Below are 13,349 nucleotides of genomic sequence, written 5' to 3' on the forward strand. Positions count from 1 at the left end.
AAGGCCCAATAACCCATGAGGTAAAAATGGGGGGGGCGCAAGCAATGACATATACCTGAATTGGAACAGCCCCAATCGATTTGGGAGGGGTGCGGGCGAGATGTCAAGGGGGCGCAAGGCGGCAATTAGTGAGGATGAATGGGGGCTGGAGAGAGAAGGTCACATGGTGTACAGCATCCCGTGGGGGATGATCATGTAGAGGGGGATGGAGTAGGGCCAGACCTGTGGTGGAGACATTAAGTACAGGTTGTGATATGAGGCCCGGGTGGACATGTTTAGAAAACCCAGTTATATTCACAAGAAAACATGGAAATCATGATCGCTATTTAGACCGTTGGTGATGGTTCTGCATATTAGCCGAGCCTCTTTTTGTCAAAGCAGTAGTTCTCTGTCGCCTCCCCTTGCGTGCGTTGGTATTGATTCCAATCCCACGAAGGTATTGTTTTCCTTGTTATCCAGCTGGTGTTCTTCTTGCCAGTGGACGGTCAGTGGGTATTTGCTTTCTTGAGAGTGCAGGGAGCTGAGGTGTTCCCTGAATCGGGTTCTGAGTTCCCTCTTGGTACTTCCGATGTATTTTCGATTGCATACACATATAGTATAGATTACATATTTGGATTTGCAATTAATATATTGTTTAATTACATGTGTATTATTGAGCCAGTTGTCGTTAGTATTAGGGATCAGTTCCATAAAGGATGGGTTTAGCATGGTTTTAAGTGTTCTGGCCTTGGTGTAGGTCATACTGGGTCTGTCAGGTATCCATGCTCTGATGTCTTGGTTGGTTGTCATTCAATGTTGGTCCTCTGGTATGTTCCTTGGGGGTCAGTAGGGTGCAACATTCTCTTTTGTTTGCCATTGCTTCAGCTGCTTTTATCGCTTGTTCAGGGTAGCCCCTCTCTGACAAACTTTGGTGAGGACCGTGCATTCTTCTCCGTAAGCAGGAAGAGTGCTACAGTTTCTTTTAGCTCGTAGAAATTCTCCTTTTGGGATATTGTTAATGACTGATTTTTTGTGGCAACTGGATGCATGTAATACTGAGTTCACTTCCGTAGGTTTCCTGTAGGTTGTTGTTGTGAGTTCAGTTCCTACTGGCCTGATGGTAATGTCCAAAAAATCAATGGAGGTGTTACTTGAGGTTCCTGTTAGTTCAATGCCAAAGTTGTTTTTGTTCAGGTATTGTTTGAATGATTCAAGTTGTTCTATAGTTCCGCACCAAATCATCAGGATGTCATCTATATAGCGCATCCAGGTGTGAATCTGTTTGTAGAAGTCGTTATTGGCAACGGTGTGCACCAGTTCATAGTGATGCATAAATAGGTTGGCCATTGATGGTGCATAGGTAGCCCCCATGGCAATGCCTTTGGTTTGTCTGTAGTATTGCTGGTTGAATAGAAAGACAGTTTGGTTAGTGAAAATTCCAAAAGTTCTTTGGTAAGTTCCAAGTGTGACCAAAAAGAGGCTGATGCTTTTGAAAAGCAAATTCTATGGCTTTGAGTGCTAGTTTGTGGTCTATGGAAGTATAGAGAGCTTTGACGTCCAGGGTTACTAAAAAGAAGTCTGTGTTCCACTTGATATTTTGTAAGACCAAGAGGGTGTGCATGGTGTCACGCAAGAAGGTAGGTATCTTGGGTAATTCTGGAGCTAGGACGTTATTGATGTATTGGTTAAGCAGCTCTGTTATCCATCCCATTCCACTCAATATGCGTCGACCTTCTGGTATGGTGTTGAATTCTTTGTGTATCTTCGGGAGAAAATAAATGGTCGGCATCCTGGGATTTCCTAGGTGAAGATATTTCCTTTCCTCGTCAGAAAGGAGTCCACGTATGTGCCATTTGGTCAACAGAATGTTGACTTGTGTTAGGATTTCCTTGGTAGGGTTGATATTGATAATGTCATAGCATCCCGGTGTGGTGAGATGGTTGAGGGCCATTTGTATGTAATCTCCTCTGTCCATGATGACAACATTGCCACCTTTGTCGGCTTCCTTGATTATAATTTGGTGATTCTCTTGTAGTTCTTTCAGTGCCAGTCTCTCGTGATTGATAATGTTGTCTGTTCCTCTCAGGTGTTTGCATCTCCTCTGGTCTTCTAATGCCTGGAGGTCGCGTGTGACTGCCTAGCTAAAGATTTCAATTGCATTCTCACCTTGTAGGTTAGGAGTAAATTAGGATTTGGGCTTCATTTCAGGTATTTTCAAGTTTCTTTCTTTCTTCAATGTCCAATTCTTGCAAGGTCTGGTGCATGGTCTGTGTTTCCTTGTTCGGTGGTTGTTCAAGAGTAGTTAGAAGGTGGGTGTCTTCCAAGTGTTCCATGTCTGTGGTACTCAATGGTACTGGTATGGTCCTAGTAGGCTTCCATTTGATTTGTTTGGCAACATTTTTTTGAGTTTGAGTTTCCTGGTATATTTAAAAAGGTCTATCTGTGCATTCACATAGTTGGTGTTATTGGCTGGAGCGAATGAGTGACCTTTGTTCAGGATTTCAATGTAATGATCCGAAAGGGTATGCTTGGAAAGGTTGGTTACTAGGTGCGTTGTCTTGGTGCTGTCTGTTGTGTTTTGGATCTTGTCAATCTGATAGCACTTTCTTGTTCTTTTTGAATATTTCTTTATGCCCGTTCTTGTGCCTCTCTTGGTTCTAATCTTGGTGGTATGTTTCCCCTGGTAGGGTCTAAAAAATGAAGCTGCTTTTTTTGTTGTTGTTGTTGTTGGGGGGGCACGTGATCCTTTTTTATAACGTTGAATCTCATCAAGGAAATTGTAGCCTATGCTTCTGCTGATTTCATGTTGTCTGGACAGTCTTGGTACTGCGATTGTCGTTTCTACGTTGTTAGCTTCTGATGCTTGTTCTAGTTCCTCAGTCTCATGTGTCTCTAGTTCTGGTTCACTGTCTGCGTCTGATGTTGCTGGAGAGCTGACCGGTGAACTTTCATTGGAGCATGTTCCCTGGATGTTATCAAATCTAGATTGGAAGGTGAAAACCCTGTTGTCTTGGTAGTCCCTTTCATCCCTTGCAAATATCCTGCATTTTATGATTTTCACTTCATCTTGGTGGTTCTGTAATATTTTGTACATGATTTTGTAGTTTTTTTCCTTCGTTGCTGTTGGAGAGTTACTTGATTCTATGTCGGTTTTTTGTTGATCAGTTTCTACAACGAGTCGTTTGTGAGCCCTATCGGCATGTTCAATTAGTAATTCCATCATTATTTTTGAACCCATGATCAGGTTCTCTTCCCATTTCTCTGCCAATTCGGAATAATCAGGGTTGGTAAAGTCTGGAAAGATGATGATTCTCAATCCCCTTGGGATTTTTTCTTGTTCAAGGTAAGACTGGAGAGTGAATCTCTCCCAGAATTTATTTATTTCCTTGGTACAAAGTCGTTCTAATTTGACAAATTGTTGCCTTAAGTTGTCCAGCGCCCTTGGAGTGGGTGGAAAGGCGTGTACAGTGGATCCTTTAGCAGAAAAAAGGTTCTTGGTGTCATTAGTCCTGGATTCGAGATAGTCAGCCATAGTAAGCTTAAGTGCTGCAGAGATCAGGTCCCTAGATTGAGGTTGTAGTTGGTTAGAGTTATCTGGGTCGGGACTCACAGTCTACTGCGCACCTTATTTATGAAGTCATTGTAAGTTAGCCTGCAGCCTGACTCCTGGTTTGTCTGGGAACCAACTCTGGGGTTCCCAATTGGCTGAATGAGTAGGTGAGATGGCAAACCTGTGGATGATGTTAGGCACTGGGAGGATTCAATAGTCCAAGGATTTAGCTGATTTGCTAGTGGTTTCGGTTCATCATCAGGTCAGAAAAGTCATGTTGGTGTCTAAAAATGGTTGTTTTATTATTGTTTTCAAAATACACCAGAGCATCTAAAAACATTCATGTGGCAGATAATGCCAGTTGTTCAACAAAGGTGAGTGCACACAGCCGACACACGTTTTGAGCTAAGTCTTTTTCAGGGCTTTGAGTAGTGCATGTGGTTGAGTGGTTTATAGTTCAGTGAATGACGCAGTGACATTGTTGTGGACCACAGTTTGATTGGCAAAATTTGAACACAGAAGCATGATCATGAAAGGTCACATGATAATTGTATGGTATGAAGGAAGAATTTATAACAAGGCAGATACAGGAGCAGAGTTGGTTAAGTTGTAGAGTGGTGATAGTGAGTGAGGGTGAGGTGATTTATAGAAGGCAGGTAATGTGTTACAGTAGTTCGTAATCATATTCAATTTATTGCATATTAATAATTGATTCAGCAGTAAGCAATCATACATCGAAACCTGGCAACAACGTCATCAATTGTAATGGCTTATTGAGCCTCTCCATCCCTAATCCACGGCTTATCAGCCCCACTTTTCCGTCCTTCAGGCATCCTACCTCTCCACCCAGCCTCCGTCTTCCACCCCCTAGATGCCTGCGCCCCCTACATAGGTGCTCTCTCACACCGCCATCTCGGTCCACAGACTCAAGTCATTCTCCTTATTCTCAACAGAATTGGCTATCCAGCCTTACTGGCACCCTGACCTGGGAGGACCAGCCTTAATCAGTCATTAACAATATCCCAAAAGGAGAATTTTTACGAGCTGAAAGGAACTGTAGCACTCTGCCTGCTTACGGAGAAGAATGCACGGTCCTCACCAAACGTTTGTCAGGGAGGGGCTACCCTGAACAAGCGATAAAAGCAGCTGAAGCAATGGCAAACAAAAGAGTATAAACCACTCAACCACATGCACTGCTCACAGCCCAGAAAAAGACTTAGGTCGAAACGCGCGTCGGCTGCGTCGGCTGTGTGCACTCACCTATGTTGAACAACTGGCAGCATCTGCCACATGAATGTTTTTAGATGCTCTGGTGTATTTTGAAAACAATAATAATGCATGAGACACCTGGGACATTTGTTTAAAAACCTATACATCTATGATGAAGAGGAATGGTGGTGTAGGCTATTAAGTGGGGAGAAGACCTCTTGGGTGATCGCGGTGGTGGGCTTCTTCCGAGAAATTGAACTACTTTGCTGACGGGGAAGGTATGAGTGGGCAGGTCCACTCGTTGGGCGTCCTTACCTCGATTTCTCCTGGGGGGTAGCTGAACCTCACTCTGATTCGGAATCTGAATTCAAACCGAAAAAGATCGATCTGATGGAGCCCCTCAGGGAATCACGAGATGTTGGGGCTCAGGACAAAGAACGATCGTGGGAACTCTGGAATAGTTAACGTGGAGATTTTGTCTCTTTTTCTACTTTGTAAAAATTGTTTCATACAATTAAATCAAATAAATAAAAAAAAATAAAAATAATAAAGCAACCATTTTTAGACACCAACATGACTTTTCTGACCTGATGATGAACCGAAACCACTAGCAAATCAGCTAAATCCTTGGACTATAGAATCCTCCCAGCATATATTGTTTACGTCATGAGTGTTTTGCTGTGCTAAAAATGTTTACTCTGCTTTGCACTGATCAGTATGCTCCATGACAGTATGGTTTGAATGCCTTCTGCTGACATGTTTTTTTCTTCTTTTGGGAGTAAAACTTTGTTATCCTTGCAAAAGGTGTTCTGAAATATTTTCCCTAGAGGATTGTATTCATTCTGTGTCTGGTTGTCAGGAGACCTACCTTACATAACGTATGCTGGAATGGGAGTTCCTTATCGGAATGGGAGTCCTTGTCCCGAGAGGGTAGTCACTCCTGTGAGGTCCCACTTGCCCAGACCACCAGGAAAGGTCCTGCTGAGCATGCTCAACTCTCTAGCCTCAAAGGGGGTGGATCCCCTCTGTACAGATTTGTCACAACGCCCAACATTTTTCATTTGAAACTTATCTGTGTTAGTATTCAGGAAGAAATAAGGTTGAATGTGTAATGGAAGTTTTAATTCGTCACAATACTCACTGTAACAAAAAATGCATGTAAATTGCAAGACATATATACCAATTTGGACATCTTTTGAACAGGTTGTGGGGCATTCTGTTTCATCATTCAGTTTTGTCGCAAGTATTCGGACACAGATCTAGGAGTTTTCTGTCTCAGCTCTGGTCCTCAGCTCAGAAAAGCTTTGTCTACTGGTGCCGGGAGGTTTTGCTTTGCATAGCATGCCTCCTTGAGCTGGTGCGTTGGTGTAGCCAGACACATTTCTTTGTGAGGGGTGGCTGGGTGACAGTTCTGATAGCTTGAAATTTTAGGGTATTGTTTTTGCCGGGGCTGGGTTTTTTCGTCTGCAAGTGCATATTTGCTGCTGCTGCATGAATGTATGTTGTGATGGGCTAAACGCAATTGTGTGCACTTACAATTACCATAAGTGTAAACACTTTAATATCAGTGCCTGACTTACTTTCAGGAGATTGCATTTTTTTTCAACCCAGAACCTCCAATAACTTATATGCCTGACTAGCAAGCCCTTAAATCGTGTTTTGGGAGATGTGACAGCAAGGCTATACACTTCTGGTCTGTGAAATCTGCCACCATTAGGAAATCACAGGATGTCAAAGCTCTGTAACTGGCAGAAGCATACCTCAGTAAATCCATTGTATAGAGATGAAAGGCTCACTATGCATGTAAACGGGACATCACATCAATATGTGATGAGCATTTTTCTAAGCCTTCCCTGCTCACAGGTATTCTGACATGTTTGCAGCCTGGAGGGCTTGTTTTTTTGTTTGAATTCAAACCCTCGAGTTGCAGGTCAGTTGACAGCTCTGGTTATTAACTGGATAGACTGACCTACATTGAATGTAGGCCAGTCTATCCACATATTAACACATGACTTTGCTTTATCCTTGATGCACAGTTACTATACATCTTAAATGAGCCTCAAGAGTAAAGCAGACATGACAAGTGTTGTCACTGACCGACATCCAGTTATGCCAGTGCAGCATTTCTTTTCTGGCAGGAAGTCCTTATATGGTAATACTAGCATATATTGGTGATGCACGCCTGGAAATTTATGGGCACAGCCAGCATGAAAATATTTTATATTCTAGCATATGTTTTGTCCTGGGCACTGTTGGTAACTTGCATCTATTTGGTTTTTCTTGTGCTATGCTGTAAAATGCACCATTTTAACCCATTATGTTAAACCCTTTTTCTATGGAGAACCCACCGGAATACCCAGGTTTGGTTCAAGCACTCTTGCTGCGCTTGGTCGCTCGCACACATTAGGCACACACATTTACATCTCACCCGGGCAAATATTCACGAGCCACCACTGCAAGGTTTGGACAGCAATATCTTTCAATGTGTTTTCTTTTTGAACTTGCAAACTGGTTAATCCACTCGTATAATTTATGAGAAAGCCTTAAAATGTACCCACGTTACCAAAAATACAACAAGGGACAACGTTTGAGTTTTCTGGTTGACTCATCAAGAACCCTCACCCAGAAAGGTTTTGTTCTTCTCTTCTATTGACTACTCATGCTCAATTGCATGTACTCTTGTTAGTTTGTCCTCCCCAAGCTCTCAGTGGTATGCAACATAATCAACCACCGGGTACTTATCTTCTTCCTTGACACTCACATGAGGATAGGTGGAATGTTGTAGAGCAGCTTAGCTCATTTTGTGTCTGTACATGCTCACTTCATCCAGATGGAATGTTCAGGTCTTGCACCTTCCCAGTAAAGTGCAGGCAAAGACAAGAACACATAGAGGTCCAGTTTGGTAGAGGCACAGAAGTAAGATATTAAACTGCACCCCCTGTTTGTCTTATTATATGCAGTAATTATCTTGAATATCTCCTTTGTTGATTCATATTAACTCAGTATTTGTTCTTGCAGTTCCTTTTTATGTGATCATATCTTACTTGTATAATTGAGTAGTGAGGCATATTCTGAGATGTTATATTTACTAAACTTTAATAATAACGGTTCAACACAAGAACTAATTATCAGTTGCATAATACGTTATTTTGTATTTGTTATATTATTGTATTTCATACCATGCTCCAATGGAATTTGCAAGGACTCCTATTATAATAGGATCTGCAAGAAAGTCGGGTTTGGTTTGGGAAGTAGTGCAGAGGTGAAATGCAAGATAGTTTTTCTGTTGTGTTGGTGCATTCAGGTCGGGAGTTGTCCATGCAGGTGTGATTTTTAGGGTATTTGTGTTGAAGACAGTTTAGGTATCTTAATCCAGAAGGAAGGTTTGTGCAGGGACATCATTTGGGGACCGCCAGGGGTCACTGCAGTTGTGACACCTGTGTTCTTCCATGTTACCTCTACAATCACCCTTACTACCCTTGTAAAAAAACAAATATATGTTTTAATTAAGCTCCTGGAGTATCAGTAGCTCTGCCATACCAGGTCTGGCCGTGCCCTGGCACAGTCCTCACCCATCAGGCTAAAGGCAGGGCCATGGCTTGCAGCGAAAGAAGTACGCGCTCAGTAGGGTTGGTGCTGACTCTGACATGTGGCACGTGTCACATGCCAAGTTCAGCTCCAGCCCCTTTTCCTCCAGCTTCCTTGCGGCTCATATACAGGATCGAGGAAGCTCTCCCAGCTTCCTGGTTCCTGTTTGTGTGCAGCACAGAACAGCCAAGGGTGGGCAGGAGTGACGGACCGAAAGTTGGAAAAACAGATAAGAAGACTTTTTAAAAAGAAATGTGATGTGTATTTTGCATGTGTGAAGAGTGTGTCAGATTTATGTATGTGCTATGGGTCATTGAGTGGTGGGTGAATGAGATGGAATGTGATAGTGTGTGTCCTGTAAATGTTCTGGGTGGGTGGAAGTTTGCCTGTGTAGATAACGCAGTGAAAGTGGATGTAAGGGAAGGTGTGTGAGTGAATGACTGGTGGGTGAATGAGTATGAATGTAGTAGTGGGTGTTTGAATGTTCTGGGTAGGTGGGTGGTTGTGTGCCTGTGTAGTTAACACAGTGAGAGTGGATGTAAGAGAAGGTATATGAGTGAGTTACAGGTGGGTGAATGAGCATGACTGTGATAGTGTGTTTCAATGGTCTGGATGCGTACGTGTCTGAGTGGAGAATTCAGTGTGAGTGGATGCAAGAGAAGGTGTATGGGCCAGTGAGTGGGGGTGAATGAGTAGGAATGTGATAGTGTGTGTTTACATGTCCTGGGCGGGTGGGTGCATTCCTGTGCAGAGAATGCAGTACAAGTGGACATGAGAGGTTTATTGGTGAGTAAATAGTGTGTGAGAGAGTAGAAATGTGAATGTGTGTGTGTGTAAATGTTCTGAGTGGGTGCCAGTGTAAGTGTTTGTGAGAGAAGGTATATGGCTAAGTGACTGGTGGTTGGATGGGTATGAATGTGATTATGTGTGTGAATGCTCTGTGTGGTGAATGCAGTGTGAATGAAAGTGAGAGGAGATGTATGGGTAGGTGAAATGGGTGTGTGTGTGTGTGTGTGTGTGTGTGTGTGTGTGTGTGTGTGTGTGTGTGTGTGTGTGTGTGTGTGTGTGTGTGTGTGTGTGTGTGTGTGTGTGTGTGTGTGTGTGTGTGTGTGTGTGTGTGTGTGTGTGTGTGTGTGTGTGTGTGTGTGTGTGTTTCACTAGAGCATGTATGCACATCCTTTATTGACTTTACATGTTTTACTGGTATTTTCGAGCAAAGCCAAGTTCATGTGTGTCATTACCTGGCTAGACTGACATTTGGTTCAGCCAGTCTAGCCATTGCTTTCTGTGGCATGACATATATATGTGGCAGAGCTAGCTTTGTGCCTAGTGCCAGTAATGATACTATAAGTAACATCTCAAAGTGAACATCAGTATGTTCTTATATGGGAATACTAGCATATGTCGGAGGAGCCAGTATGAAAATGTTTGAGCACAGTCAGCATGCAAATGTTTTTACAACTGGCAAAAATTGATGGGACTGCCATGAAAATGCATTTGGAAATCCTCTTGTGCACATTTGGTGACTTGCATCTATTGTATTTTTTTTTATGAGTTACCCTACACCGTAGAAAACCAATTGCAAAATGCCTGGCCTTCTACCCACATTTTTACAGAAATTTTGTAATGCACCATTTTAACCCATTATTCAAAACATTTTCCCATGAGAGGAGGAAGAATCCCCCTGAACGTCCAAACAATTTTTTGTTAATTCGGGTCCCCTCGCTATACTCGGTCACAATCGCATATTTGTGGCAAATATTTAAACCCTCCAATAAAACAACTCACCAGCCACCACTGGTAGCTCGTATATTTTGGCTCCAGGCATCACCCTCTTCTTTCTACGCCAGGTGAAACATTTAAGCTTTGAATACAAAACAGATTTCTATCTTTCACAGTAGTGCATGCACCTGCAGTAGAGTAGTTTATGCCCCTGCAGCAGCATAATCATCATGGATATTGTGCACATGTGGTGGTCCGGGCCAGCCCATGGTGTGGCCTGCCCTGTGCTTTGTTAAGGAGCTTGTGGGGGGGGCATCAGCATGGCTCGCAGGGGGGCCTCTAATTTTGTGCTACATCACTGATTGGGCTCAGCTCACCTTGAATGCTTTCAAGTGTGATGTGAATGGTTTAGAGGGGCCACAAAATCGACCAGCACTCTGGTTTGGTGCAACATTGTTGGACATGGAGTCTCAGAAGGGTGAGAGCAATAGAGTGACCCACCCTTCCCCACTCAAACTCCTTCTTGGAAAGGTCTCTGTGGAAGTTTCTTATTCGGGCCGGTCCTGGCAGGGTCATTGAATAACGCACCTCACACATAGAGCTCTGAAAAACATAGATGCATTGACCTCCACTCTTGATTGAAGTGTAGCCCCCCACACCTCACCCCATTAAAAAAGATTGAAGAAGAGTCATGAATCAAAGCCTAGCACATTACGGTGTTATGTTCGGTTCTGGGTTGTTGGGGACAATATGTGGTTCCTTGTCACATAACCTAAAGATAAATGCACACAGTGACAGATGGCCTCATTTTACAGCCACACAATTGGTTTCTTCTATCGTAATGGTAGCTGACTTATAAGGCCTCATTACGAATATGGGGGTCCGGAAACAAGGGTGCTGATAGCAACGTACCAGCACCCTTTCTGGAGCACCATTCTCCGTCAGTGCCAGTAGGGGCCAAGGAACCCCCAGCAGGTCGGAACTGCTGGGAATTTTAGACCCAACTGGCATTGTCTTCACTGAAGCATCGCCACGATTAGCAATGGTGCTTCAGTGTCCCCATTCCCGTGGAGTCCAATAGGACTCCACGGGAATGGGAACTTACCGTTCCAGCCATCTGACATTCTGGTCTGCAGCCTCTTGTAATATCCCTGTGGCAACAGGATATCAGGAGGCAGAAACAGTTTTACGAGGTCAGCAGCAAACCACAGGTAGCACTGCCGGGTTACCACCAACCTCATAATGAGGCCCATAGATGCATTTATAACCAGGGTTTTCTGATGATACTAAATCCTGATCAATGATTGAATTTTCAGGCCTTTCCTCATGCAGCATTTTGCCTCTTTGTCAGTGATTTGTTTGGCTTGATTAACACATTAATGCCACAATTAATGAGTACTTCTGTGTCCATTGATCTATAGATGTTTCATAAACTAGCTGTAGCCTGTGTGAGAGATTTTGGTTACCCTGTTACAAGTACTGGATTATGTATGTTTTACATGTAGGCTCCATGTCAAATGTGGAAAATGGCATTCCCCCACTGTGAGATTGTGGACAAATCTCACCTCCCTCTGTTCCTCGATTCTTATATCAGGCTGAAATGAGAGTGTCTTGAAATATTGGTGTTAGACGCATCTGAAGGTTGTATGCCATCACTTCCTATGATGCCACTGGCAGTGGGGTCAAATGACATCATGTCCTGTGATGTCATTGGATGCCAAAGGCCGTGTGATGTCACTTCTGCTAACCCTGGAATTTTGGTGAAATGACGTCCCTGGCTTTGTGTGCCCCTAGTACAAGGGTGTGTTTTTTTGGGAGTGCGCTGTACACATTGGTGGGAGAGATTAAATGTTCTGCTGGTTATAATGTATGCTGGAGGGGGCATCCCACTGCCATGTGTGCTTGCTTAGTTGATGTACGCACTATCGAATTTTAAGTTTGAGCATATTGGCAGTAGGGGGCAGGTTGTCAATCCACAAATGGGCATGCACCTAAGCGCACATCCACTAAGGGAAACTCCACATACAACATCACAGTCAGGAAACTATCTATAGTGAATCTCAGTGGGGAAACACATGGGGGTTGAATCATAGTAGAGGTGCACCAAGGAGGTCACCACATGGGTTGTGACATAGGTAGCAGCCAAAGCTTGAGGAAACACAAGTGCAAAGACACCAGACGGTGATGGAGGTGGGACACTGATAGCCCATATGCACTTCTGGGGCAGACATGCAAGTGTGAGGGCCCCAGGGCTGGGCAACTCCTTGGTGCACCTATACTATGAGTAGGTGACATTGAGTAGGCAATCAGGATCAAATCATAGTAGGGAATATTTAGCAGCAGGTCACATAGCTGGGACACACAGGAGTAAATCAGAGCAGTGGAGCTTCCAGGAGCAGGACCAAAGAGGGAAGACCTGTAAGCAAATCAAGGAAACATCTATGCAAATCACAGTGGGGAAATATGGAGAAGCAGGTTGACAATGGTGAAAACCTTAGATATAATTATCTACATATGCCTATGCGTACAAACAGTCATTCGTACCCTTTGACACAGCCCCTGCTCCTCTGAATGTATGTACCCCTCTACTCCTATGAAAGGGGTAATAGTGTCTCTGGAAATAAGAAGACAGAAAACCCTTAGACTCAAATGGAATAACAGATTTTTTTTCCATTCACACCACATCCATAATTACCTTCTCATGTTAACCATGTTTGCTGCACTGATTCAGCCTTTGTGATGCATGCATGTGGTCACAACTCACGTGGTCTGCACACATGTTGATGACACATGCTCATGTGGCCTGCTGGCCTATGGAGTCCATATGGAATGTCTGTTATGGCCCTTGCCCATCTTTACGAGGCCAATCGTGCTCCAAAGTAGTAGGCACCTGGGGAGGAATGTAAAGGGGATTTGTTGCCCAGCCATGGGGTCCTCACACTTGCATATCTGCCCCAGAAGTGCATATGGGCTATCAGTGTCCCACCTCCGGCACCGTCTGGTGTCTTTGAACTTGTGTTTCTGCAAGCTGTGGCTGCTACCTATGTCACAACCCATGTGCATCGTACATGTTTGTCCAAGGCAGGTGCTCCTATAGGTCCTGGATTGCACACTTCTCCACCCATGACCTTTAAGCAGATACTGGGTGATCGTCATGCTCTGGTCTAGGGCTGCCCGATCCATCCCACCCATGTGGTACTAGGTACTTTTGTGCCCATGTTTCAGTTCACTGTTCCATCAAAATATGCAACAGCCATTCCCCATCCGTACTTGGTTCCTTCAGTCTGCCTTTTTGCCAGGC

The sequence above is a fragment of the Ambystoma mexicanum genome, chromosome 10, assembly GCF_040938575.1.
Source record: "Ambystoma mexicanum isolate Mex_15411 chromosome 10, UKY_AmexF1_1, whole genome shotgun sequence".
Taxonomy (NCBI): Eukaryota; Metazoa; Chordata; class Amphibia; order Caudata; family Ambystomatidae; genus Ambystoma; species Ambystoma mexicanum.